Genomic DNA, 22,241 nt, shown 5'->3' with positions numbered 1-22,241 from the left:
GTTTAAGTCAACTGAACTAGGTTTGTGTATAGATAAATTAGATTGCATACAAGAGTTTGAATTCAATGTTTGCAACTAACTTAATATCTAGATTTAAAATACCATTTAGATTGAGGTAGTAGGGTAGGCTTCGTTAGAAAATAATTTGTTTTCAAAGTTGACCCAATTAACAAATAATGTGATGATAACTAACTATCGATTGTCTTTTTGAACCCTAAGACAGCAGAAACCTCACATCTCCACTATAGAGCCCCTACTTCCCCCAGTCCTGGAACCCTTGGATAGGGCCCACTTTCCCGTATGCATCTCCCAATCCAAACCAAATAATATTGCATCCACCGATCACAACCTAACCAATGCATGTGATTGCCACCTCAACATGCTTCACCTCAGACTGTGTCCAGAGACTTCACGTGTGGAATGACAACCCTTCAGCTTCATTACTCAGGTGAGACCTTTCCTTTTATAGTACACTCTAATTTCATCTCAGGTAGTTCACTTTCTTTTTCTTTTTTTTTTTTAAAGATTTTTTTTTTGTAATTTTATTTATTTATCTTCCTTTTTTTTGTTGTTGTTGCCCTTGTTGTCTTTTTATTGTTGTTGTAGTTGATGTCGTCGTCGTTGGATAGGACAGAGAGAAATGGAGAGAGGAGGGGAAGACAGAGAAGAGGAGAGAAAGACAGACACCTGCAGATCTGCTTCACCGCCTGTGAAGCGACTCCCCTGCAGGTGGGGAGCTGGGGACTTGAACCGGGATCCTCATGCCGGTCCTTGCGCTTAGCGCCACCTGCGCTTAATCCGCTGCGCTACTGCCCGGCTCCCAGGTAGTTCACTTTCTAACAAAGTCCCATAACCTAGATATACACCAGTTTCTGTGAGAGAGAGCTTATGTTCACACGTATCCATAAACTACTGCAAAATATATACCTGAAAGCAGAAGTACACTAGAGTTTGCAGTGAGTACCTCCCTGACACTTCCTCTCCACTATTCCAAGCTTGGGATCCATGATTGCTCAACAAATTGTTTGGCTTCGTATGTTAACTCTCTTTTCAATCACCAGGTTCCAGATGCCACCAGGATGCCAGGCTTCCCTGGATTGAAGACCTCACCAATGTGTCCTGGAGCTCAGCTTCCCCAGAGACACAACTTAACTAGGGAAAGAGAGAGGCAGACTGGGAGTATGGACAGACCAGTCAACGCTCATGTTCAGCGGGGAGGCAGTTGCAGAGGCCAGACCTTCTACCTTCTGCAACCTTCAACAACCCTGGGTCCATGCTCCCAGAGGGCTAGAGAATGGGAAAGCTATCATGGGAGGGGGTGGGTTATGGAGATTGGGTGGTGGGAATTGTGTGGAGTTGTACCCCTCCTACCTTACGTTTTTGTTCGTTAATCCTTTCTTAAATAAAAAATTAAAAAAATAAAAAACAAAAAAAAAATAAAATAAATAAAATAAAATAATTTGTTTGGGCCCAGGTGGTGGCGCACCTGGTTGAGCGCACATTGTTACAATGTGCAAGAACCCAGGTTCGAGCCCCCAGTTCCCACCTGCAGAGGAAAAGCTTCGCAAGTGGTGAAGCAGTGCTGCAGGTGTCTCTCTGTCTCTCTCCCTTTTACTCCCTTCCCTCTTGATTTCTGGCTGTCTCTATCCAATAAATAAATAAAGATTTTAAAAAATTTAAAAAAAGAAAAGAATTTGTTCTAGAGCTACAAAGTTTAAAAGGGTATCAGTTCTTTCTGAAAACAAAAGAATTTTCTCTGTGAACTGTTATTAAAAATGTCAGCTGGGGCTGGAGAGATAACATAATGGTAATATGAACAGACTCTCATGCTTGGAGCTCCCAAATTTAATCCTTGGCACAACCATAAAACACAGCTGAGCATTAAGTGCTCTAGTAAGAAAAATAAATTTAAAATAAATAAATAAATATGTCAAGTGTAGGAATCAGGAGATAGCATAATGGTTATGGAAAAACAATTTCAAGCCTGAAATTCTAAGGTATCAGTTTCAATCCCCAGTACTATTATAAACCAGAGCTGAGCAATGCTCTGATAAAATAAGTAAATAAATAAACAAATAAAATAATAATAAATAAAAATGTCAACTCTAATTTTCTTGGGAAGGAAATCATACCACCCTCATTCTGTCATGGTATATCTAGTGACTTTCATTATTATTTCTCTAAACTCATAAAACATAGTCATATTGGCTTTATCATGGGCTTTTCTTTTCCCTTTATTATTTTTATGTGTTCAGTATTTTAAACATAACACAATCCTGAATAACTCAGGTTCTGAAGCACACATTTTTAAAAGAGTATGAAGTTGGCGACCAGGTGGTGGCATACCTGGTTAAGTGCACACCTTGTATTGCACAAGGACCCAGGTTCAAGCCTTTGGTCCCCACCTGCAGGGGGAAAGCTTCATGAGTGGTGAATCAAGGGCTACAGGTCTCTCTCTCTCTTTCTCTCTCTCAAATAATAAGTAAATAAATATTAAGAAATATTATTCTTTTTAAAAAAGAACATGAAGTTACCTACTGAAAAGTTTCAGATTCCTTTTCTTTAGCAAAAGCCACCATAAAGGGGATGTTGTATGTTTTCTATTTCTGTAGTCTCTGTTCCTCCAGCCACCATCTAACCCTTCCCATAACACTCAGATGTGGTGAACCTAACCAGTACCCCAGGTCCTTCACTTCTTGATTTCTAAGGGATTTTGTTTTTAGTCTCTTCTCCCCAACATCCCCCTATTTATTTTCACTGCTTACTTTTTTTAAAATCTTTTTTTATATTTATTTTATTTATTCCCTTTTGTTGCCCTTGTTGTTTTATTGTTGTAGTTATTATTGTTGTTGTCGTTGTTAGATAGGACAGAGAGAAATGGAGAGAGGAGGGGAAGACAGAGAGGAGAAGAGAAAGATAGACACCTGCAGACCTGCTTCACCGCCTGTGAAGCGACTCCCCTGCAGGTGGGGAGCCGGGGTTCGAACCGGGATCCTTATGCCGGTCCTTGTGCTTTGCGCCACCTGCGCTTAACCTGCTGCGCTACAGCCCAACTCCCACTGCTTACTTTTGACCTGTCATTAAACATGCATTGGGTAAATCTACCTTAAAAATAACTCACCAGAACCTTATTGCCTCTTCAAGTTATCTGTTTATTTCTCTTCTTACATTTATTAACCAAGTCCTCAAATAACTAATCCAAATGGTCCTCAGTTTTCTCATCAACCTTTCTCACACTTATTTTTCTATTCCTTACTAACTACACCACATTCACTTTTAACTTTCTCATCTTCTTTAAGGTTTATTTTCTATACCACACATCTTCCTAAGTATGTAAGCATTTAACCTAAACAATCTTCACTAGACTCCAAGTATTCTGAAATTTGTCTTTATCAACAGTTGGTAGCAGTGTGGTCTATTAATAGGAGGTATACATTGTATAGAACTGGACCACTGGATGTCATACTTATGAATATAACCATTTTAATCAGAATGTAAGCAACATTTTAAAATATTTTTTGGTGATACTCTCCAGAGCCCTACCCCACTAGGGAAAGACAGAGATAGGCTGGAGGTATGGCCAGCACCCAAATACAGCAGAGAAGCAATTACAGAAGCTAGAACTCCTACCTTCTGCACCCCAAAAACAACTTTGATCCATACTCCCAGTGAGGGAAAAGTGATAGGAGGAAGAGGATAAGAAGGCTCTGAACTCCAGCTCCACTAGGTCCCAGAGAGAGGATGAAAAGGGGAGAGATACTTGGATGTAGTAATAGAGTGATATGTGCCTAGAAGGGGGAGAGAGGATTGGACCTGGAAGAAAATAGGGGCAAATACGTACAGATGTAGACAGATAGTTATAGAGATGACAGTTAAGCCATGCCTGCTACCTTGGGCAAACCATAGTGGTTTGCAATGAAGGGACTTGGGATTCAGGACTCTGGTAGTGAGAATGATGTGGAATTATACCCCTGTTGACATGTAATTTTGTAAATCAATATTTAATCACTAATAAAAAATTTAAAAAATAAATAAATTGAAGGGATGTAACTGCATTCCAAGGAACAATAAACATTACTAGTAACCATCAAATGCTAGGAAGAGTTCTTTTTTTGGGGGGGGGGGTTGGATTTCTAGCTTTTATAACTTTATAAGGATAAATCCATGTCATTTAAAACCACCAAATTTGTGATAATTGTTTATAAATACTTAGTGTGCTACAAGCCTTCACTGTGTTTCTTGATGTTCTGGACACCAATAGAGATATGAGTGAACAAAACTTGAAGAAAAAAAAAGTACCTTTATGTAGCTGACAATCTACTCAAATAAGACATAGGTTCAAACAGTAAATAATGCCAGTGTTAGGTGGTGATAAGTGCCACAGAGCAAATAAAGCAGGATGGAGAGAAAGAACTACAAACTTGGAGGATGCTACTGTCCACAATAGTTTGGCGAAGGAAAGTCCTAAGGGTTAGAAGATATTTTAACAGAGATCTCAAGGAGATGAGGAGGTGAGAAATGTACAACCACGGGGAAGAGATTTCGTGAAGGGAAATGAGCAAGTGAAAAGTCTCTAAGGCAGGATGAACAAGTGATAGGGAGTGATGAACAAGTGATAGGGAGGATGAACAAGTGATGATGAACAAGTGATAGGGAACAAGTGATAGGGAGGATGAACAAGTGATAGGGAGTTAAGAGAAGAAGAAATCAGAGAAGTAGCAGAGCTCAGATTACATAGATCTTCTAAGCTGTTGATGTGACTTGTTTCTTTTTAATCCTTCTAACTTCATCTTTATTTATGGATTTATTATTTATTATTATATTTTAATTTTTATAGAGAAGCAGAGAGAATGAAAGAGACCACAGCACTGAAACATCCTTCAATGCAGTAGGGGGTCAGGCTCAAACCTGGGTCATAAGTACAAAGAGCAAAGCAATGCACTATTCAGGTGAACTATTTTGCAGGCCTGTGACTTGTAATTAAAATTGTCTTAGGGTCACGTGGTAGCACAGTGGTTTAAGCGCACAGCACACGAAGTGCAAGGACAGGCATAAGGATCCCAGTTCGAGCCCCCAGAACCCCACATGCAGGGGATTCGCTTCATAGGCGGTGAAGCAAGTCTGCAGGTTCTCGATTTCTTTCTGTCCTATCCAACAACAATGACATCAATGACAAGAATAATAATAATCACAACAACGATAAGAGAACAAGGGCAACAAAAGGGGAAAAACTAGCCTCCAAGAGCAGTGGATTTGTGGTGCAGGCGCCAAGCCTCAGCAATAACCCTGGAGGCTATATATATATATATATATATATATATATATATATATAGCCTATAATATATATATATAATATATATAGCCTATAATATATATATATATTCAGTTTAATTTTGTTGCATTACAAATGGCCACAACTACAGTTATTTAATATAATATCTATATATTAGCTCAGAGGTTAGTTCCCTGCTTGTGGCACCACAAGACTGAAATCAGGTTAAAAACTTAACTGGAAACGTTGGGGGAAAAAAACATGCTTTCAATTCATGCAGGTTATTTGCAGAATGCAGTTCCTCATGGTCACACACACACACATACACACACACACACAATATTTGTGGGCATGTGAGTTCATCTAGCGGCAAGAGAGATGTTCTACCAAGGAACATCTCTGATAATAGATGCATTAGTTAGAAATCAGACATAAACTGAATTTCCTAAGTATAATGGAAGGAGTAGAAAGTAGAAAGAAGACTAAGAAGAAAAGGGAAACCCAGAGAGAGGTAGAGAAGAAAAAAAATCAACTGACAGGGCACATGAAACTCAGAGAAGTGAATTCTGACTTCAACAGCACAGAGATCAGGGACTTCAACAAGACAAAACCACTTAAAAGCAGTATAAGCCTAATTTCAGTGGGTTTAACAGAAAATGAAAAGTTGCACACAGATAACAGAAAATGCACTAAAGAAATTTGTGGGGTCAGGCGGTACTTTAGCGGGCTAAATGCACGTGGTGCAAAGCTCAAGGACCAGTATCAGGATCCCAGTTCCAGCCCCGCCTCCCCACCTGCAGGGGGTCACTTAAGCAGTGAAGCAGGTCTGCAGGTGTCAATCTTTCTCTCCCCCTCTCTGTCTTCCCCACTTCTCTCGATTTCTCTCTCGATTTCTGTTCCTACCCAACAACAATATCAATGACAACAATAACAATAATGACAACAACAAGGGCAACAAAATGGGAAAAAATGGCTTCCAGGAGCAGTGGATTCGTAGTGAGCCCCATCAGTAACCCTGGAAGCAAGAGGGGAAAAAAACAAAGAAAAAAATTCGTAGTAGGGGCCAGGTGGTGGCGCACCTGGTTAAGCATACATATTATAATGAACAAGGACTAAGGTTCTAGACCCTGGTTCCCACCTGCAGGGGGAAAGCTTGGTAAGTGGTGAGGCAGTGCTGCAGGTGTCTCTGTCTCTCCCCCTCTTTACCTCCCTCTACTCTCTCAATTTGTCTGTCACTATCCAATAAATAAAGATAATAAAAATGTTTTTTTTAATAAAAAAAAGAATTTTGCAGTAAGGAAAGAAGAGAGAGGGAGTGAAAGTTTGGCAAGAATGTGATGTCCAAGGACAATTTTCTCTCTTTAGTTTTAAAAACGTGGATTGGTTCACTCCAGGCTAAGGTTTTAATTGTATGGCCAAGGATAGAACTGGGCTTTTAGTGATAAACATATATACAGTGAGATTTTAATAATGTACACCTGAAACTTGAATAAATGCTATGATACAGTGTTACTTGGTATTTTTTTTAACTAAGTAATGCGGTGAAAAATATGAGAGAGTATAACATGTTTATAAAGAAAGAGGCAAAGTTAACAATGAAATAGGCAGGGAAGTAACTGGAGCCATGTGCCTGAGTAACAGCGGATGGGCATAATTCACAGAGGGTCTGGCCCTAACCCTGTGCAGGGAGAGTTTGTTCATTTATTGCCCAGGAAGTGGCAGAGGCAGGTGAGTGCTAAAAGGACTGGAGAAAATTGAGGAACTTCTCTTCTAAAAGGTTCCATTTTCTTATTAAAATGAAATTCAAAGTCCCTCAGTTTGAGAAGAATGAGCACAGGGAAAGGATCCTAGCAGCTCAGGGAGAGAAGGTGTGTAATACAATTCACAGTGGAACATCCCGCTGAAAACACATTACCATGTACAAGGACTAAGGTTCAAGTCCTCAGTCCCCATCTGCAGTGCAGAAGTGGTGAAGCAGTGCTGCAGTTGTCTCTTTTTCTCTTTCCCTCTTTATCTCCTCTTCCCCCTCTCAATTTCCCTCTGTCTTATTTAATTAATTAATTGAGTTAAAAGAAAACAATTCCCCAGAGAAGTAGTAGTGAGCAGGTAAAGAACATGAGAGAATTGTCAAATACATGAAAGGCATATTTGATGTTTGGTTCTGGACATGCTTTACAGTGGAGTGCTACCAAACTATACATACTTTTGCATAAAAAAATAGAAAAACACACCATAACTTTTCTGATAGCCCAATTATCATCATCATCATCAGTACCACAAAGCTTAAATTTTCTTCCCTGGAAATTTAAGTCATCAGTTAGATTCTCTTCCTCTTTCTTTCTTTCTTCCTTTCCTTTCTTCTTTCCCTTCTTTCTTTTACTTCTCTTTCTCTTTTTTTTAGTATGTCATTTATTTATTTAGTAGTATTTTACTTATTGTATGGAGACAGAAACTGAGAGAAATGGGAGATTAGATAGATAGATAGATAGATAGATAGATAGATAGATAGATACAGCACAACTTCATCACTTATGAAATTTTCTGCCCACAGGTAGAAACAAGGGGCTTGAACCTGATTCCCTGTGCTCAACCTAGTGTGCTACCACCAGAACCTGATTCCCTGTGCTCAACCTAGTGTGCTACCACCAGAAGGCCCCCAATTAGATTTTTTTTGTCCATGTCAAACTAAACATATGGCAGCTTCTACATATTTTGAGGTTATTTTGCTCTTCTTTACTTGTGTTGTTTTCATGGCCATTATTTCAAATTCTACTATCCTGGTTCAACTTTTGCAGGCCTATTTTTTTTAATGTTGTTTTAGACTGTCCATTTTATAGTGACTGTTTCCATCATGTTTTTCTACTCTGAGTGGGGTAAAATGTGATACACTGTAAGTGCTTTTTATGAAACAATAGGCAACAGTTACCCCTCATATGTTTCTCAACTTCTCTATTGTGTCAGAGATATATCTGAAGTATTGCAAAGTAATTTTCTTCCTTTTGAAATATCTGGTATGCCAAGAGAAAGAAACTACTGAATTCAAGGCACAGCATCAATATGCTCTGCTTTGCAGTAGACATAGGTAGTTAAAAAAGAAAGTGGTGGGAATCCGGCGGTAGCACCGCAGGTTAAGAGCATGTGGCTCAAAGCTCAAGGACAGGAGTAAGGATCCCAGTTTGAGCCCCAGGGATAAAATGTGATACACTGTAAGTGCTTTTTATGAAAAAATGGGCACGTTACCCCTGATATGTTTCTCAACTTCTCTATTGTGTCAGAGATATATCTGAAGTATTGCAAAGTAATTTTCTTCCTTTTGAAATATCTTGTATGCCAAGAGAATGAAACCACTCAACTCAAGACACAGCATCAATATGCCCTGCTTTGCAGTAGACATAGGGAGTTAAAAAAGAAAGTGGTGGGAGTCTGGCGGTAGCACCGCAGGTTAAGAGCATGTGGCTCAAAGCTCAAGGACAGGAGTAAGGATCCTGGTTCAAGCCCCCGGCCCCTCACCTGCAGGGGAGTAGCTTCACAAGTGGTGAAGCAGGTCTGCAGGTGTCTATCATCCCCCCTCTCTGTCTTCCCTTCCTCTCTCCATTTCTCTCTGTCCTATCCAACAATAAAAAGGACAACAAAAGGGAATAAGTAAATAAATAAATAAATAAATAAATAAATAAATAAATATTAAAAAAAGAAAAGAAAAGAAAGTGGCAAGAGAAGGAATGAGAATGAATGGAGTCTTTGGAGACTGGAGCTGATTTGATAACTATTTTCTCTTGCTAGCAAATAAAATCTTGCAAAAGTAGTGAAAATACCAATAACAAAATACAGATTTTCCCTACTATAAAACATGAAGAGAATTCCTATGAAATTTTTAAGTGGTTATGTTGTAAAGTTGTAGTGAGAAATCTTTTTTTCTGCCAAGGGCCATTTGGGTATTTATAACATTATTCACAAGCCTTAAAAAAAATCAACTTAAAAGTTAGCTTTTAGAGTTGTTATGAGAAAAGTTCCTACTTTATGCCTGAGACTAAAATTCCAGGCCCAAACCCCCACACCACAAGCCAGAGCTGAGCAGTACTATGGCCTGTCCTTCTCTCCCCTGTCTTCCTCCCCCTCCCATCCCTTCCCTCCATTTCTCTTCCCTTTCCTTTTCTGTCTTTCTCTCTGATCTTTCTCTCTCATGAAAATATTTTTTAATCTTTATTTATTTATTGGTTAGACACAGTCAGAAATTGAGAGGGAAGGGGGTTATAGAGAGGGAGAGAGACAGAGAGACACTTGCAGCCCTGCTTCACTTCTTGTGAAGCTTTCCCCTTGCAGGTTGGGGCTTGAGGACTCCAACCTAGGTCCTTGAGCACTGTACCATGTACATCAACCAGGTGTGCCACCACCTGGCCCCTTAAAATATTTTTTAAGAGAAGAAGCAAAAAAAAAAAAAGAGAGAGAGAGAGAAATTGGGAGTTGGGCAGTAGCGCAGCGGGTTAAGCGCACGTGGCGCAAAGCACAAGGACCAGAGTAAGGATCCAGGTTGGAGCCCCGGCTCCCCACCTGCAGGAGAGTCGCTTCACAGGAGGTGAAGCAGGTCTTCAGGTGTCTATATTTCTCTCCTCTCTTCTGTAGTCCCCTCCTCTCTCCATTTCCTCTGTCCTATCCAACAATGACAACATCAATAACTAACAATACTAACTACAACAATAAAACAGCAAGGGACTAAATAAATTTAAAAAAAAAGATAAAAAGCTCCTAAATTTATTTCAAGATTTATATAGCCAGACGAAATGATTTGGTAGATTATATCTGACCTACAGACTGGAAGTTCCTCACTTCTGTGAAGAAGCAATTACCATTAATTTATATGGGGGGGGGATCTTGAGCAGTTCTAGATCTCAAAATAACTTACTAAACCATACCAAGTAATACAGAAAAACTAAGACAATACCAACATATAGTAAACGCAGTAATATGATGAATACAGACCTGTGTAAACTAGTTCCTGGAGAAGCTTAGTGGTATAATTCTGCTGCTTGGGTGTGCCTTTCCTTTGGAACAGTGAACCCTGTTTTCACTTTGTGCCTTTCGTCTTAAAAGTGAAAGGCCTCAGGAGTCTGGTGGTAGTGTAGCAGGTTAAGCGCAGGTGGCCACGCCAACCACAAGGGCGGGCGTGAGAATACTGGTTGGAGCTCACAGCTCCCCACCTGCAGGGGAGTCGCTTCACAGGCGGTAAAGCAGGTCTGCAGGTATCTTTTTCTCCCCCTCTCTGTCTTTCCCTCCTCTTTCCATTTCTCCATGTCCTATCCAACAACGACATCAATAACAACAACAACAATAAAAAACAACAAGGGCAACAAAAGGGAAAATAAATAAATATAAAAAATTTTTTTTAAAGAGTGAAAGGGGAGTCAGGCAGTAGTGCAGCGGGTTAAGTGCAGGTGGCACAAAGCATAAGGACCAGCATAAGGATCCCGGTTCAAGCTCCCAGGGGAGTCGCTTCACAGGTGGTGAAGCAGGTCTTCAGGTGTCTGTCTTTCTCTCCCCGTCTTCCCCGCCTCTCTCCATTTCTCTCTGTCCTATCCAACAACAATAACAACAATAATAACTACAACAATAAGACAACAAGAGCAACAAAAGGGAATAAATAATTAAATATTTTTTAAAAAGAGTGAAAGGCCTCTTCAGATTTCTTTTGGTTATAAAAAAACATGTGATGGGGCTGGACAGTAGCACTCCTATAGAGTGTACATTTTATAATGTGCTAGGGCTCTTGTTCAAACCCCCAGTCATCTGCATGATGAGCAGTGAAGTGGTGCTAGAGGTATTTCTCTTTCTCAATCCCACCTGCCCCTTTCCTCTTGATTTGTCTATATTCAATAAATAAAATTAAAAAGAGAGAAAGGAAGAGGGGGAAGGGGAAGAGAAAGGGGAAATGCTTAGATAGGCCCTTCATGAAAGTGAAGTGACTAAACTCACACTTGAAAAACAGGGGCACCTATATATGATGTTTCTATAGACTCCCCATCTCCTTCTTTTAGAATTCCCAATTTAATTCCCCTTCTCCTTCTATGTGTGATGGAAGGAGCTACTTTTTTATCTCAGAAAGATGTGTCACTTTTTTCTTTTTTTTGATCAAAATGTGCCTCAGCTCTGGCTTAGGTGGTGCAGAGAATTGAACCTGGAACTTTGGAGCCTCTGGCTTGAAAGTCTCTTTGCATACACATTATGCAATCTCCACCACCTTTCCACCCACCTTCCTCCCTTCCTCCCTCCCTCCTTCCCTTCTTTCTTTCCTTCCTTCCTTCCTCCTTTCTTCCCTTCTTTCCTTCCTGCCTTCCTTCTTCCCTTCCTTCCTCCCTGCCTTCCTTCCTTCCTCCCTACCTTCCTTTTATTACCACTTGGCCTGGCTTTCTACTACTTATAGCCAAAAACATCCTTTTAAAAAATATTTTATTGGGGGCTAGGCAGTGACACCCCTGGTTAAGTGCACACATTATAGTGCACAAGGATCCAGGTTCAAGCCCCTTGCCCCCACCTGCAGGAGGAAAGCTTCACAAGTGGTGAAGCAGACCTGTGGGTGTCTCTCTGTCTCTTTCCCTTCCCATTTCCCCTCCCCTCTCAATTTCTCTATCTATATATAGCCAATAATTAAATAAAAATTCTAAAAATATATTTTATTTTATTTCAATGAGAGAAAGACACAGAGAAAGAGCAGAGTACTGTTCAATCCTGGCTTAGGGTGGTGCTAGGGATTGAACCTGGCACCTTGGAGCCCCAGGCTTGAAAGTCTTTTAACCATTACGCTGTTTACTCAGTCCAGTCAAAAACATTCTATGTAATATAATCTCCAGCAAAATCAGGAGACTTTAAATTGTTGGGAACTAAAAGTGCTAGACTAGAAGTCTTTCTGATGACACCAGGATTCTTTTTCAGGTCTCTTAATGATTAACCCTTTATGCTTGCTTGGTTTCTATATACAGATATCCCCGACAGCATTTATCCTGTGTTCTGTAGCACTTCCAAAGCACTTTGATCATCTACTAGAATGGCACTTAGCCCTTTCTATTATAGTTAATGTTTGTAGTACTTTAATATTTTGAATTATTTGAAGACAAAGGTCATATCTATCATTTCATTTTTATATCTCCAGTGACCAATAAGTATGTGATATATGGAAAATGCTCAATAAATATTTGCTGAATGGAAACTAACATTTGTTGAAAAGTGCATGCCAGATTCAGAATGAAAGGCCTCCTGAGTACTGCCTTGGGAAGGGCAAGCAGACATCCAGTGAGAGGAGAGTCAGAATAAAGCTAAAGATTAGCTCTTGTGTGAATAATATAGTCAGGAGGGAAAGAAAAAAATCCTCTCCGTTGGCTGTCCAGCTTGATGTTTAAGGTGTCCATGTGTCCACTCCCTCACTCTTCCTGTCCCCCTTATACATTAAGTATTAGCTCAAAAAGTGTCCTGTTTCATATATATATATATATATATATATATATATATATATATATATGTATATATTTGATTAAACTGCCATAATTTCTTGTCTAGACAAATATCTAGCTCCTACTCTCCATCATCTATATAGGAGTACAATTGATATTTTAAAAAATGGAAATAAGGTAGTCCAGGAGGTGTCACAGTGGCTAAAGCTCTGAACTCTCAAGCATTGAGTTCTGAGTTCAATCCCTGGCAGCAAATGTACCAGAGTGATGTCTGGTTCCTTCTCTCTTCCTGTCTTTCTCATTAATAAATATTTTTTTTAAAATGAAATAAGAACATGTCACATTCATGCTTAGAGTAAAGAGGAGAGTCAAAAAGAGAGAGGTCAGTACCCCATAAAGGTAATGCTAAGTCTATGTGAGTCTCTTGTGTTAGGTCAAGGAAGGAGTAGTGGTAAGACCCACATTGTACTTGTCTAACCCTGTCTTCCTCTATTATACATCTTGAGCAACTGGAATCCTCCAAGTGCCAGGACAAAGTTCCTGCTAATATTTGACTCTGCCTTAAATTACCTCTGATTCTTGGGCTCTAGTTATTGAGATGTGACTGAAACTCGTGGGTTTCTTTGCTTTCCCAGTGAACCAAAAAAATGAACAAATGTGCACTTTAATGTGCACAGTTAACTAAAGCAAATGATTTGTCATTGAGTTAGAAAGAAAAGCTGTCAAACAAGTTACAGTTCTAAAATACAATACAAAACTGCAAATATAGTACTTGGAAAAACTGAAAACACTAACTCAGTTGTTTCAATTTTGTGGTTTCAGCTGATTCTCAGTGAGAGAGACACACCCTCTTTAGAAGGTCATAATTGAACTGTGAAGACTAAAGGTAAAAAAAAAAGAAGAAGATAGTGATTTACAACAATGAAACCATAAAGCAATGAGTAATCATTAACTTACAAGAATCTCCTACCAAAGCACTTCTTGAAAATAGTTATTTTGAAGAAATAACACACACTGGGAAAACTAAAAGTAAAAAAATATGCCTTCTCAAGTTCTAATACTTAATTACAGTCTTATACTTCCATTGCTCAGATTCTTCAGTGTAAAAAAAAAGTCAGCATATTATCAGCTTTCTGATATAGGTTGTTCTGTGAAGATTAAATGACATACTATAATGTAGAGAACAGGTAGTGTCAGACCTAGTGAACTGCACACGTTACATGCTTAAAGACCAAGATTCAAGTCCCCGATCCCCACCTGCACAGGGGAAAGCTAGATGAGTGGTGGAACAGAATGCAGGTGTCTCTCTCTCTCTTCCCTCCCTTCTCACTCTCTATCATTAAAAAAAGGAAAAGGAATATGGTCAGTGGGTGTAATGTAGTCATCATGCTGGTATTGAGTCTCAGCAATAACTCTGGTGAGACTCAATAAAATAAAATAGTGTACATTGGAAAAAAATAAATATAATTCAGTGCAAATGTTCATAAGAATCTATTACTACTGAAAACACAAATAAAACTAGCCCAGAGTGGACTGAGGAAATGGGATATATCTCAGTCGATTATGCACTTAACCTTTACAGTCTTATTGAGTCAGACTAAAGTGTGGGGTGTCAATCGAGGTCTAGAAATTGTTGCATATATAGCTGAAGCTTAGTATATATAGGAAAAGAGGCATCAGAAGCAGAGGTTTTCCTCAGAACAAATATAATGCAGGGGTAAAAGTTATGAAATTACAATAAAAGTACATCAATGAGAAGCTGTAACATTTATTCTAATAAGGACACAATTTTATATTTGATCAAAAGCTAACAGGATGATTTGGATGGAATAAGAGCATTAGCTCTAGAGTCACACTGCCAGTGTGTGATTCCCAGCTCTATAAGACTTCAAGCCAGTTCTTAAAACTTCTTTGGTAGCCGGCCTCTAAGATGACACCCAGTACCACAGTACCTTTACCTGTCATAATGCTCTCTCACAAAGGACTAGGGTCAGTCAGTATGGAATAATAGAAAATAGTGATGGTACAATGGTTATTTTTTATATTTATTTATTTCCCCTTTGTTGCCCTTATTGTTTTATTGTTGTAGTTATTATTGTTGTTGTTGTTGATGTCATTGTTGTTAGATAGGACACAGAGAAATGGAGAGAAGAGGGGAAGACAGAGAGGGGGAGAGAAAGATAGACACCTGCAGACCTGCTTCTTGTGAAGTGACTCCCCTGCAGGTTGGGGGTTCAGGGGCTCAAACCAGATCCTTACTCTGGTCCTTGCACTTCGAGCCACGTGCGTTTAATCTGTGTGCTACCACCCGACTCCCAGTGCAATAATTCTAAAGCTAGTTGATCAAAAGCAGTGCAGCTCCCAAGTGGATCCTCCAGACTCAGTTAAGCTTTAAGATAAGTTTTTTTTTTTGAAAAGGGGCAGGAGAAGTGGGCAACACAGAGAAAAGAGAAGAGAAATGTCATGCTGCTCTACTGTCCACCAAGCTCTCCAGATGCTGTTTGAATGTTCAATTATGATGTTTGAGCTGGTGCTCAAACTCAGGACTTGACACATGATCAGGTGTGTTCTCTAGTTGGTGAGCTCTCAGAAGACATCTTGATTTCAATTTCACAAAAGATCTTGAGCATGTACCACATAGCCAAGCCAGTGCCAGAAATCCTAACTCACAGAAACTCTGGGATGACATAAGTCTGCTGTCTTAAGTTTGGGGTAATTCATTATGCAGTAGGAAATAATTGAAGCACTTTCTCAAAATTTCTGTACATCTTCTATAAAAGATAGAGATAGTAGTTATATTTATCTCAAAAAAGCTGTTGTAAGGATCAAACAAGAAATATACTGAAAATCTCCAGCCCAATATCTAGCACATAAATGTAATCTACTTTATTCACAGGCAGAATGATTCTGAATACATCTATATTGCAGATATATAACAGATATGTAATGTATCTACATGACTCCCCATAAATAGCATATTTGTGACTGATAAAATTTCAACTGTTCAGCTTTTATCAGTCCCTTTATATTATCTTTCTCTGTTAAGTAAACAGCCTTCCTTTTCTCTGTGTGTGTGTCCCTTTCAAGATGAGAAGCAAGATATCTAAGAGAGAAATTCAAGGCATAGGTTATGGCTACCAAACAAGCCAAAATAGGTGGCCTAAAAAAGACCAATCCACTGATCTCATGAGTACCTAATAAAGGTTGACAATAGTTAACTGAACAAGCTGGAGTCAACTAGAGCTTTTACAGAGCACACTGTTTAGAAACTGACCTCTGAAATATACAAAGCTTTCATTCAGACTCCTTTCTGGGCTTTTAAACCTGGAATAGATCCTAGACTTCCTCAGGCAAACTTCATAGATGCTATCTTTTTTTTTTCTTCACTGATTATTCCTGTCTCCTTCACATTTGGTTTTCTTTTGTTACTAGTAGATGTGTAAGCAGTCAAATTTCCTATGTACTGAAAGAAGGTATTGAGAAAATTTACTTCTAAACTATGAAAAGAACAAAAGAGCATATAAGCTTCCATCACACAAAAGTACTTAATAATAAAACTAAATAATATGTATGAAAGCTCAATAATAAAACCATTTGACAAATATTTGTTTTAAATTCAGCCTGTATAGTAAAGGGAGAAATAAAGGTATCATAAATATTGTATCAGAAGATTTTATTATTAATCCATGGAGATTTATATTCTCACTGTAAGACAATATTTACTTGTATTTCACTAATGATTCCCCCGGGGAAAATGAATATTAGACATTTATTATCCTGCTAAGAAAGAATATTTGAGGGATTTGAAACAAAATATAACTATATAGATAGATAGATAGATACATAGATAGATAGATAGATAGATAGATAGATAGATAGATAGATGTAGGTAGATAGAGAGAGGTGGTCTTTAAAAAATTTTTGGTGAAAAACACAGTTATGTATACAGTTATGGACCTCAAGGAGTTTTTATTTTAAAAATACATATTATAATAATAACAACAATATTAAGCCTCTCTCCCATACAGCTCTGGGTGTGTATACTTCTCTAGTTCTGCTAAAGTCAGCATATCATATGGTAACACTTGACCTCCCTGTAAACCAATCTCTCAGGGGATGAATTTGAGTTCTTTCTTTTGACCATTTATCTTTCTGCTTTCTACATAATTTAAGACATTGTATTATTTCTTCTTTCCCTTCTTCCTTTATAATTTTTCCTGGGTGGGGGTGGATATCATAATGGTTATGCAAACAGACTTGCAAGCCTGAGGCTCCATCATGTCCCAGGTTTAATCCCCAGCACCACCATAAGCCAGACCTGAGCAGTGCTCTGGTTAAAAAAAAAAAAAAAGAATTTTTCCTTATCCCCAACTTGCAATTTTCTCTGTCTTCATTTGACTATGAATCTAAATTGACAGTTCTTGGGTGACGACTTCAGATGCTTTGTAAGATTGCTGTCCCTTACTGTGGCACAGCCCAGGAATAGTATTACTGATTTAGGGAAAAGATTTCATTTCCTAGCTTTCATCTCTATCTATCCCTTACAAGAAGAATGATGTGAAACAAGATGATTTCCCTGTATTCTTCAAATAAACTTTCCTGTCAATTTGGAAATATGAATAAGAGAAATAACTTGAGAGTGAATGTGAATAAAGCATAAAATGAAACCACATCTTTGGGCTGGGGAGATAGCATAATAGTTATACAAATGGCTTTCATGCCAGAGGCTCTGGGGTTCCAGGTTCAGTTCCTAGCACAACCACAAACCAGAGCTGAGCAGTGCACTAGTAAAACATATACACACACACACGCACACGCACACACACACCTTTACTCAATATCTGTCCTTAGTTATCTCCCCTAATTTCTTATGTTACTGTGATACATACATCCATTACATAATCCCTCACATCTGTTGATCTATAACCTCCAATTATTTATCTATATTTATTTCTTTTTCTTTATTAGGGATTAATGGTTTACAGTCAACAGTAAAATAGAGTAGTTTGGACATGTGTAACATTTCTCACATTCATCCCCTCTAGGTCCTCTTCTGCCATCATGTTCCAGGACCTGAACCCTCCCTTATGTTTATTTATTTATTTATTTATTTATTTATTTATTTATTTATTTTGCATAGAGATGGAGAAATCTAGAAGGGAGGGGGAGGGGTGGAAGGAGGGATGAAGAGAGAGAGGGAGAGGGAGAGGGAGAGAGAGAGGGAGAGGGAGAGGGAGAGGGAAGGAGAGAGAGAGAGACCTGTAGCACTACTTCATGGCTTATAAAGCTCGGTTCTGGATGTGAGGACCAGGGACTTGAATCTAGGCCCTTGCACACTGTAATGTGCACACTCAACAAGGTATGCCATCACCTGACCCCACCTCCAAATTTTGATCTGCAGCATCACTCTCCTGGACACCTTTCTTGCTTGTCCCACCTTTTTTGCTCGATTTTAACAAGGTTTCCCACTGTTTCGCTCAATAATTCAGGCAAGCTCAAATTTCTCTAGCTATTCTCCATCATCTACAGGTTAAAGTCAAACTCCTTTTCCTGCTTCCTACCTTTCTATATTACTAGGAGTCTTTAAAATAATATATATAATTTGCTTCCAGGGTTATTACTGGGGCTTGGCCCTCCACTACAAATCCATTGCTCCTGGAGGCCATTTCCCCCATTTTGTTGCCCTTGTTGTTACCCTTGTTGTTATAATGTTATTGTTGACATTGCTGTTGTTGTTGATGATTTTGGATAGGACAGAGAGAAATTGAGAGAGATAGGGAAGACAGATAAACACCTGCAACCTGTTTCACCACCTGTGAAGTCACCCCGCTGCAGGTGGGGAGCCAGGGCTCAAACCGGGATCCTTCTGCTGGTCCTTGTGCTTTGCATAATGTGTGCTTAATCTGCTGCTCTACCCCCTTGCCCCCAAAATTTATTCATTTATTGACATGAAAGGAAGAGGAGACAGATATAGCTCTAGAGCATCATTCTGGCATCTGCAGTGCCAGGGACTGAACTAGCCACGATTCTACCTCCCAGGTGGAAAAGGAAACTTTTTATAATCCCAGATCAGAGGATGTGATCCTGTGTTTGTTTATTAATACGCAAAGCATTCAGATTTTCTGAAAAATCTTATCTCCAGAAATTTATGCTAATTCTTCAGGTCTCTGAACAAAACAATTCTTCCTTAACTGTCCCAGAAGTGATCCTTTGAACCCACAAAAAAGTTTGCTAAAAAAAAAAAGTTTGCTCAAATATCTTTAAATTACCTTATGGAAACATAATAAATGGTGGAGACATGTGACTTGCTTGGAAAAATCCCACCCAGAAGACATTCTTGAAATACTTGTCTAAACAGCATTTGGAGAAGAGATAAGGTGATGCTTCAGGGGAATGGAAAGATAGTTCTGCAATCTTTGTACCACACACAGCAAAACAAAATTCCTATAGTTAACTGGACTAAACCCACGGAAGGTATTCATCTGACCCATGACTTTCAGACATGTCCTTATCTCCCTTAAGTGGGAAATTTTCCCTTTTAATTTTTTTTAAATGTATTTTGGTCCTCAGCACCACCATAAACCAAGACTAAGCAGAATTCTGGTCTCTCTCTATAGCTCTGTCATTAAAATTTATTTCCTTATCCATGTATTTATTCATTACTGTCTAAGACCTCATGTATGCCTTGCTTACACTGCTTCCAAACCTTTTCATTTGTACAGGAAGGAATAGAGACAGAGAGGAAAAATGCTATAATACCACGTCCCTGCCTACAGTGCTCCCAATGTGATGTTAGAGTTTGAGTCTGGCTCCTAGTGCATGGAGAAGCAAATTCTGCTACCAGGACAGACTCCTCCTCCCTCTGCCCTGCCCCTCAAGTTCTGATAAAACTTCAGAGACCGTCAAACAATGTAACTTCAATTTGCTTGATTTGCTTATCTATCTTCCAATGGATTACAAGATTCTTAATGTCAGAAGCCTTTATATTTATAAGTTTCAGTCTTGCTTTTTGCAGCAATTAGCACAGTCCCTGGAATATAAGCCATGAAAGTTCTGATGCCCCATTCTTTTTTTTCCCCTTTTGTTGCCCTTGTTGTTTATCATTGTTGTTGTTGTTGGATAGGATAGAGAGAAATGGAGAGAGGAGGGGAAGACAGAGAGGGGAGAGAAAGATAGACACCTGTAGACCTGCTTAACCGCCTGTGAAGCGACCCCTCTGTAGGTGGAGGAGCCAGAGGCTCGAACCAGGATCCTATAGGGTTCTTATGCTTTGCGCCATGAATGCTTAACCTGCTGTGCCACTGCTCAGCTCCCTCTGATGTCCCATTCTTTTCACACAGTAAGAGTATCACTTTATGCAAGTAGTTACATTTTAGCAGTTCACAAAAGTCAAGTAAGTGAGTTGATAATTCCTATTAAGATTTTGGTAACTGCCACTATTTTCTTTTTTAAAAGATTTATTTTATGAGGGGGGGATTTTAATGCCAGATTCTGGTATATAAATATGCAATGCTAGGGATCAAACCAGGGACCTCAAACACACAAGAAATACACTCCACCCACTGAGGGAATGCACTCTTCTCAGTACATATTTTTCTTAAATCACTAAGATTCATCATCAGTGCTTTAACACACTTAACCTTTGCCCTGACCCAGAAACTGCAGGGCAAATACAGATTTTGGCAAAGCTACAAACTAATTCTGAACTGTAACTCTGACTCTGGGTAAGTAGTCTAAAAAATGATCTACAAATTCCCTGATTGTCTAGACAAATTCTCTGATTGTCCAGAATGTTTAGTTAACTGACTGGCATGTGTAATACTGAAATGAAAGTAAATATTTAAAAGTACAGTAAGGCCAAAGTAGATCCAAACTAGTTATTCTCAGTTTCTTGTACCCAAAAATGTATATTCCATTACTGGAACACTTTGTAATAAACACTAGGGTTAAACCAGTGCAGTAAGACAAGTGGAAATAAATGAATGTGACTTTGAATAAAAGAATGCACCTAAAACAATTTGCTTTCACTCTTCCCACCACCCCCACTGCTGCTGAATACTATCAAAAACACCAACTTTATGATCTAGCTCTTTGCATTCATATTCTCTCAGTTAAATTCCTGTCAATATAAATGTAAGCATTCTGAGTTGCCTGTATTTTTTTTTTTTTTACCAGAGCTCTACTCAGTTGTGGCTTAAGGTCTTGCAGGAGATAGAACCTGAGACTTTGAAGCCTCAAACATGAGAGTTTCTTTGCAAAACCACTATGCTATCTACCCCTGCTTGATGTTTTTTTTTTTTTTTACCAGAGCACTGTTCAGCCCTGGTTTATGGTGGTGTGGGGGGATTGAACCTGGGACTTTGGAGCCTCACGCATGAGAGTCTGTTTGCATAACCTTTATGATATCTAGCCCCCCTGTGTATAGTCTTTTCTTAAAACTATTTACTGTTTCATTTGTTCCTATGTCTCTCTCTCCTTATGACATGATAAAAGATCCTTATAGTATCTTTAAATTTTTTAAGCTATTGCCTAAATTTTGCTTTTTTTCTTTTGAAGACTGTAACTTTATCATAATAGTGAATGTTCTTTGCAAAAATAAAATAAATAAATAAGCTAAGTTAAAAGTCCCAGAGGGCTAAAGAATAGGAAAGCTATCAGGGGAGGGGATGGGATATGGACATCTGGTGGTGGGAATTGTGTGGAGTTGTACCCCTCTTATCCTATGGTTTTGTCAATGCTTCCTTTTTATAAATAAAAAATAAATAATATAAATAAATAAATAAATAAAAGTGTCTTAAAGTCTATGAGATAACCAAGTCCTATATAAAAGTGTATAGGAGGGGCTGGGTGGTGGCGCACCTGGTTGAGCACATGTGTTATAGTGCCCAAAGACCTGGGTTTGAGCCCCCGGTCCCCACCTGCAGGGGAAAGTTTCACAAGTGGTCTCTCTGTCTCCTCTCTCTATCTCCCCATTCCTCTCAATTTCTGACTGTCTTTATCAAATAAATAAAGATTAAAAAATAAAACAAACAAAAGAATTCTTTATTAAAAAAAAGTATATAGGAGCAGGACTTGCATGTCTAAGGGTCTAAATTAATCCCCAGCACTGCTACATACCAGAGCTCAACAGTGTCTGATCTTTCTTTTAAAAATGAAATCAAGCAAACAAGCCCCTATTCAAATGAGAGAGGGGTGGGGGAGAGGTATCCTAAGACTTCTGTCCAGGAAGTGTTTGTTTGTATTTCACTAAAAAGAAGGAGGAGAAGGAAGAGGAGAAAAAGAGGAAGAAGAAGGAGAAGGAGAAGGAGAAGGAGAAGGGGAAGGGGAAGGGGAAGGGGAAGGGGAAGGGGAAGGGGAAGAAGGAGAAGAAGGAGAAGGAGAAGGAGAAGGAGAAGGAGAAGGAGAAGGAGAAGGAGGAGAAGGAGAAGGAGAAGAAGAGAAAAAGATAAAAAGAAGAAAAAAGTGGCAGCTGCAAGAATCACAGCCAAATCACTGGAGACCCAGAAGTCAATCTAGCCTCTGCAAAGTAC

The 22,241-nt window shown here is 39.0% G+C and overlaps 1 protein-coding gene across 3 annotated transcripts in view; it reads right to left on the bottom strand.

The window, feature by feature from the left end:
* Positions 1–22,241, bottom strand: part of DPP4 (dipeptidyl peptidase 4) — a 105,688-nt gene that overhangs the window by 82,296 nt on the left and 1,151 nt on the right. The window lies entirely within an intron of this gene.

This window comes from Erinaceus europaeus, chromosome 18 (assembly GCF_950295315.1).
Source record: "Erinaceus europaeus chromosome 18, mEriEur2.1, whole genome shotgun sequence".
Lineage (NCBI taxonomy): Eukaryota > Metazoa > Chordata > Mammalia > Eulipotyphla > Erinaceidae > Erinaceus > Erinaceus europaeus.
Note: the sequence above shows the minus strand (reverse complement) of the source record. Positions and strands in the feature narration are given on the sequence as shown.